We start from the raw sequence: 7,005 nt of genomic DNA on the forward strand, positions 1-7,005 counted from the left end.
ATATGAAAGTTTTTAACATACAAGTCATTTTCAATAATATCCCAGTTTATCTCAAAGCAAGGCAAAAGGAAATCCATTGAGTCCCAGTGCCTTATCTCTATCCATCCCGCATCCCACAGATAGCTTCTTTTATCACATACTTGAACGGCTTTTCAATCAATCTATGCCCATCATGTCTAAGTCTACTTTTTTGCTCCTTGGTATAAAGATTCCTATAATAATCCATTCTATTCTAAAAGCCTAAACCACTGAAAATTCGTCAACCATCTTTTGCCATTATTCCATACCCTTGTTTTTTAATTCTTCCTTCTACGTCCCCATTTTCTGGGGCATTTTCGCCATTCCATTGTTGCTTTGCCTAGAAAGACAAGTGTAAAAATCCTGCAGCATGTAAGCCGCGTGTTTTGTCTCTTGGTTTCTCCGTCATCGACTTTTTTTAGATTTTTGAGACACACTCCATTCCTAGCGCGACACTTTCCTATCTCTCTCTCATGAATCACTGAATCAGGTAAAAAATTGAAAGTTGTTTTTTTCCTCTCTCATTTTTTACGCAGAAGATTCTCTCTCCCTATAACTCTAATCTTTTTCATTTTTTCCCTCCGTACCTGAAGGGTTTTGTGTCAGTTTATGCTGGATTGCAGGTCCGCACCATTCCGCGGTGGAGGTAAAATTGAAACTAGGTTTTTTTTTCTTCTCTCCCTTTTGAACTCTGGTTGTATATTGGGAGATTTTGATGAGGGTTGTTCTTCTTTTGGCTGAAAATAAGTAATTGTGAGGGGAGATAAATTGGGTTCTCCTTTCTCTTTTAATTTTCTTATAAATTATGAAGATCATGAGATTTCTGAGCAAGATGGGTAAATTCATTTGGATGTATGTAGGAGAGGTGATCTGGGTTGTTGTTATTTGGGTGATGAGTAAGGAATTTCTGCAGTTTAGAAACTAGGGTTTTCATTTATTTCATCTTTTATTTCCCCCCTTTTTGCACAATATAGAGATCATGGGATTTCTAAGCATTATGGGCAATTCTTTGGATGCTCTGCATCTGGGGAGCGCCTGGTATCCGCCGCAAGAGATGGGGATCTTCAGGAAGCCAAAGCTCTATAATATAATCCTCACCTGGCCAAGTATTCGACATTTGGCGTTAGTAATTCCCTACTCCATTACTTTGCAGCTCAAGGCCACCATGAGGTAATCCATGTCAATTCATTCATACCAATTGCTTTCCCCTTTTGAATCAATTAAACTCGGCTAATTTTTGAATTCATGTTTCTTATTAGCTTTCTTAAAGCTATTTTATTGGTTAATGGTTATTCTGTTATTTATGTTTAGATAGCCTCTCTCTTGCTCGAGTCTGGCGTTGAAATTAATCTCAGGAATTATAGAGGGCAGGTAATCAGTCTCAGTTTTACCTTTAAAACATCAGATTCTGTTTTTTTCTTTCCTGTTAGTTGTGTCATTATGAATTAATAAGAATTGACAGCATTTTCTTTGAATGTTCACTTTGGAGAATAGTGGTTTAATTCTTAATTTCCATTGTTCACTACCCACATTGATGCTTAATTTGAATATACCTGTCTTGAAGTTATAACTGAGAATTTTTTTTATGACTTTGAATTATATCAAGTTTCACTCTGCGTTCCTCAGTTTTAAACATACAGCTTTGATGCAAACCTGCCAGTATGGTCATTGGGAGGTTGTTCAAACTCTCATGCTTTTCAGAGCCAATGTAAGTTAATACTTTTTCATTACCTTTTCCCTATATGTCATTAGCATTCGTATTATACGGTTTGGGATTTATGGTAGAGGAACGTCTTCAAGCCCTTCCTCAGGCATTAGTTGTTATTTTTGTGAAGACTGATGTAGTTTTTCAGCAGAAAGGCAGGTTGCCAGGCTTCAAGACCTAATGTTTGTGGGGCTTAGTGAGGTATACTGGAGAAACTTTCATTCATGAATAGCTGAAATATTATTTAGTGGCAAAGAAACCATTCTCATATGTTTTAATGTTCCTACAAGGATAGTCTTCGACTCTTGTGTCATTCACAGGTGAGCCCACTTCGTTGCTGATCTGGCAAATTCAAGACCTAATGTTTGTGGGGCTTAGTGAGGTATACCGGAGAAACTTCATTCATGAATAGCTGAAATATTATTTAATGGCAAAGAAACCATTCTCATATGTTTTAATGTTCCTCTAAGGATAGTCTTCAACTCTTGTGTCATTCACAGCCGAGCCCACTTCGTTGCTGATCTGGCAAATTCAAGACCTAATGTTTGTGGGGCTTAGTGAGGTATACTGGAGAAACTTCATTCATGAATAGCTGAAATATTATTTAATGGCAAAGAAATCATTCTCATATGTTTTAATGTTCCTATAAGGATAGTCTTCAACTCTTGTGTCATCCACAGGCGAGCCCACTTCGTTGCTGATCTGGCAGATTATGCCTTTCTAGATCAATTGGGGATTTGGATGTGGGAGAGTTTGTTGCAAGGAAGCAGGATTCTTCCCTGGGAGCCTTTGATTCCCGCTTCGATTCACGTTTCGATTCCCGCTCTCGCAACCTTGAGTAGGATTCTTCCCTGGGAGCCTTCGATTCCCGCTCTGGCAACCTTGGTTTGTTGTTCCTATACCACATGTTAATAAAGTGTATGTGAGTTTTGTAGGTTGATCTTTTCTGTTGGGTTGAAGTTTCCCATTATCTTTCTTATGAATTTGCTTATTACTTTATTTACATGGTTCTGAATATGTTATGAAGTTTTGACACGTTAGGCTACGTAGCTTTCGAATGCTGGAGGAGGAATGCTACCTTTAATTGTCATGCTCTGAAATATAGAAAAGCGAGTTTACAACTAAATGGGTTAAATAGAGACAGATCTGATGTTTCCACTATTGTTTTGTTGGTACCTTCAAGTGGCATGCACTGGAATATATAGAAAAAACAGGTTTCAATTAGACTCCCAAATGAGTTAAAATGGAAGTGAGCATTGATTAAGACCATAGCTTTCAACCTTGGTATTTATCGTGGGCTATGTGATATTTTTGAAATAGCATTACATTATTAGAAATGGATAAAATGCGAAGACAATTGTTTTTTTTATATGAGTAAGCTGGGGTTTGGCGGGGACCCCTACCAGTTTTATTAGATAAAGATACGGCAAAAACAATTGTGGTATTCTAAAAGAAGTATATAAGCTTCTAGCCAGATCATTCGAAAAAAGAAAAGGAAAAAGCTTCTAACCAATCTGGCAAAGGTCTCCAGAATTTGTTACTTGTTACTACTCAAAATATAACTCAAGAATTCAAGAACTATTAATTCCGGATTATGTTCCAGAACTAATATGATATAAATTGTAAAGCTATTAATCTTTGGATCAAAGTTCAATTTAGTTTCATACATTTTTAGATTTTGATTGAAATTACATGATAAATATCTATAATCATGTCTTCTACTTCTTATAAACATGGATTGATGCATTTATAGGCAGTGGCCATTGGTACAATATTTGAAATTGATTTACATTTAAATATCCTTACTAGCTTGCATTTTACTTTCTCTTCCACTTTTTTGAATGCTCATGTTTTAGATTTATGCTTTAATAATACTGCCTTGGGTTTGTTTTGTTTGTTCTCACAACATATTTTATTCTGATGATTTAGCACCAAATTCTACCGTATTTTTTGTTGTCTTTTCAGTTAGCTTTTAAAAATAAAGGAGAAAAAGTATTTCTGCTCTTATAGTTCCATTAGTTCCCACAATAGTTCATTTTTCCCTCTCTTTCATCTCTATACCGTAAAAGTAAACAAAATTGTATTTGAGTTTTCTTTTAGAACTCAAACCATGTTAACCTGATTTGGTATTTGTCAACATTAATTCTCTTGAGCCATTCAAAAAACCCAGATTTGGTATCAATTCTTTTAAGCCATTAAAAAAACCTGATTTGGTATTTAATAACATTGATCCCAATTTATTTGTTGTCAATTAAACATGGTATTTAAAGACACATTTTAGATATCTTTTCAAATTTGCATGTATTTAATTATATTACATTACTTATATGCATTTTTTAGATTCACAAATTGCTACCATTCAAAAAAATAAAAATTCACAAATTGCCTCACTGTTGGTGCTGATTTGTAGGATGGGCAATCTTTATCTTTCGTCGTAAACGGATTTCCTTCAATCCAATCTATAAAAAGGTATCTTCTTTGGGCCTTTTCTTTTCCAATTTCTTATAGTTGTGCAAATAGTGATGTGGTTCTGTTGACTTCATACCCAAATTGTGTTCATAGATTTGAAAATGTACAGGTAGTTTTATTTATAAAGTTGAACATTGATTGGTTGACGATTTTGAATATTGGATAATTGTGATTGTGAGTGCGTGAGTGAGTTTGGGACCTTTTCTGTGGCATCCCAAGCACTGACCATAGAGAAATCGCCACAGGAAGAGGGCTTCCGGACCTACAGCTCGCTTTCTTTTCTTTTGTTTAAAAGTGTTGTTTTTGGCCATTTTGTCTAAAACTTTTATCTATTTTTTTTGTTGGTTTCAAAGTTTGTTTCAAGACTCCTATTATTTATTTATTTTTAGTTCAATTTGTCTGTTTTTTCTTCCTCTCGCGAGTCCTATTTATTTACTATATTCTCTTGGATGGTAAGAAGTTTGAGATCTTATAATTGCACTAATTTTTATATAAATTTCCAATATTTTTTCCATAGATTGGAAAACCCTACAAATTATAACTCAAGAATTCAAGATCTATTAATTTCGGATTATGTTATAGAACTAATATATACCATTCTTAAAGCCTAAACGATGAAAAATCATCAAGTGCTTTACCCTTGTGTATTTCCACTCGTATCTCCTCGTAAATCTTCCTATTATTTCCAAATTCCCATGGGCATTTTTTAACATTTCGTTCCCCTGAAGATCTTACAAAGAGCCCAGTATCTCTACTACTCCCGCCACGTGTTTTTTCTTCCCTGACTTTGTTTTCTCCGGAAACTGAATATGTGTCCCATTTTGGTACTGCATCATACGAAATTTTTAAGAAAACCTCTGGCTCTTCTCCAGTTCATTTCCTTCCATTTTCTATGTTGGGTGGTATTTTTTTTTGAATAATTTTTTATTTATTTTCGATTTTCTAGATTACTTTTCCATCTACATCAAAAATTATGTTTAGGGTTTTATCTACCTATGGAGGCAAGAAAGGGTTTTCTTTGAGCTATGTTGTTTTTTTGGGTTTCTACTTGAATTTTTTGGTTCAGGATTTCCATGTTGTTTCATTTCTTCTTTATTGAGTTTCATGGAGAAATGTAATTGACATCAAACCATGAAATTTCAGAGGCTGTTCAGGACTTGTTTTTTTCTTTATCAATGAGGGAGCTGCTCTTGGTCTTCCTTCTCATGGAAGTTCTTTTGATTTAGGACATATTTATAATGAGGTAATTTTTATCTCATTTTCTTTGTTTTTTGTTTTTCTCTAATTTATTTCTACAGATGTTCAACCCACTTGCTTTCAGAATTAATAGCTGTTTATGAGATTGAAAAAATCTAGACATTTCCCCGGCTTTTTTCAGATGGAACAATTATTTTTCATTTATTTTAATCATTAAAAATGATATTTAAAAAATTTGCAATCTTTTGAAAAAATCTGGGACAATATTCATAGAAACTGTTTCATTTCAGTCCTCTGTTGTAGTGATAGTACTTGTAATCAGTTCTTGTGTCCCAATATGGTTCCTACTATATGATTCGCGACAAAAATTATTAATGCTTAAAAGTTTCTCTTGGAATCACATATATGAGCTAATAATTGTATGCTCTCTTTATTAATTCTCTAATATCGATTATGGCTTTTCAAGGTGAAAGATTGCTGTATGACACAATGAAATAAAAGTTTACGGCTGAAGATGTGAAAACATTTGGAGCAGATGCTGCAATCATTCCCATCCTCCCTTGTGTTCTAAAAGCCAAATCCATAAAAGAAAACATTTGGAGCAAATGATGCAATCATTCTCATCCCCAAATCCATAAAGCTTGAGTCAAGACTTTCTAAATGGAAAGAAAAGGCAATCATGGACCTTGCAATTGGAACTGAGAACAAGATTGATTTGCACTTTGATAAGTTTTTTTTTTCTTTTTCTTTTTTTTTTCCTTTTTTTTGGGAGTAAAATGTTTTATAGCCCAATATTGAGTTCTGGGGTAGTTGCAGCCACATCTGCTGAATGCTGTAATCTTCTTCAGTGTTTGCATGCCTACTAGCAAGGGGAGATGAAAAGCTTTATGCTGTAAAATAAAATTATTTTTTCCCACTTATCTGTCGTAAAATACCTTTGTCCCACGTGCAACGCACGTGCACTTTTACTAGTACTCTATATGGCATCATTCCTTTTCCACAAATCTCCTATTAACTCTAAGGGCATCAATAAAATTGATTATGCATCTAGCCTATAACAGCACCAATAAAATTGATTATGCATCTAGCATTGGCCATTCCTACCCCTCCTTAAGTCACAAGGCTTTCGATCTTTGTCTCCACAGAATTTCTTCCCATCTAATAACCTCATACTCCTCCAAAGTCATTCTCCTTTCTCATTTCTCTTTGCACAAGAGGCCACTCGTCCTCAATTTCATCTTCATAGTAAAACAATAGCTTTCCACTCCTTGATCTTACTCTTTAATCCTATAAGCTCCCCAGGAACCTCTAACCAAAGATTCTCGAACCAGAAAGGATTTTTTTAGAGGCGGACAACAAAATATTATAGACAGTAAGTATGACAAACGAGAGGACAAAATCCGAGCCTCTAGGAGAAAGGCAATACCCCTAATAGTGAAATAAAGTAAGCGATGAAGGACTGCCCGGAGCAAACCAAGGTCTCTCATTTCCCATTCTTGATGTGAGGATTGGGAAATCCTTGAGCATCGCATCTAGCAGCTCCTCTAGCTACCGGCATCTCCTTCCAAGAGTGAAAGATCTGGTTACATCTAGGAAAAACAGCCGCATATTTGCTA

At 35.0% G+C, this 7,005-nt stretch overlaps 1 long non-coding RNA gene across 16 annotated transcripts; it reads left to right on the forward strand.

Moving 5' to 3' along the window:
* The first annotated feature begins 213 nt into the window (after positions 1-213).
* Positions 214-6,307, forward strand: LOC143853354 (uncharacterized). Of its 16 annotated transcripts, XR_013237095.1 has the most exons (12): positions 214-508; positions 612-664; positions 993-1,188; positions 1,330-1,389; positions 1,645-1,726; positions 1,875-1,924; positions 2,044-2,105; positions 2,224-2,285; positions 2,404-2,608; positions 4,134-4,192; positions 5,336-5,435; positions 5,856-6,307. It is a non-coding gene; the product is annotated as an uncharacterized LOC143853354 (long non-coding RNA). The 16 variants fall into 16 exon arrangements; XR_013237104.1 differs by having other exon boundaries at positions 612-1,188; positions 1,625-1,726; positions 1,854-1,924; positions 2,019-2,105; XR_013237103.1 differs by having other exon boundaries at positions 612-1,188; positions 1,625-1,726; positions 1,872-1,924.
* Positions 6,308-7,005: the final 698 nt, after the last annotated feature.

Source organism: Tasmannia lanceolata, unplaced genomic scaffold (genome assembly GCF_043159265.1).
Source record: "Tasmannia lanceolata isolate RefF3 unplaced genomic scaffold, GAP_Taslan_0.1 ptg000003l, whole genome shotgun sequence".
Lineage (NCBI taxonomy): Eukaryota > Viridiplantae > Streptophyta > Magnoliopsida > Canellales > Winteraceae > Tasmannia > Tasmannia lanceolata.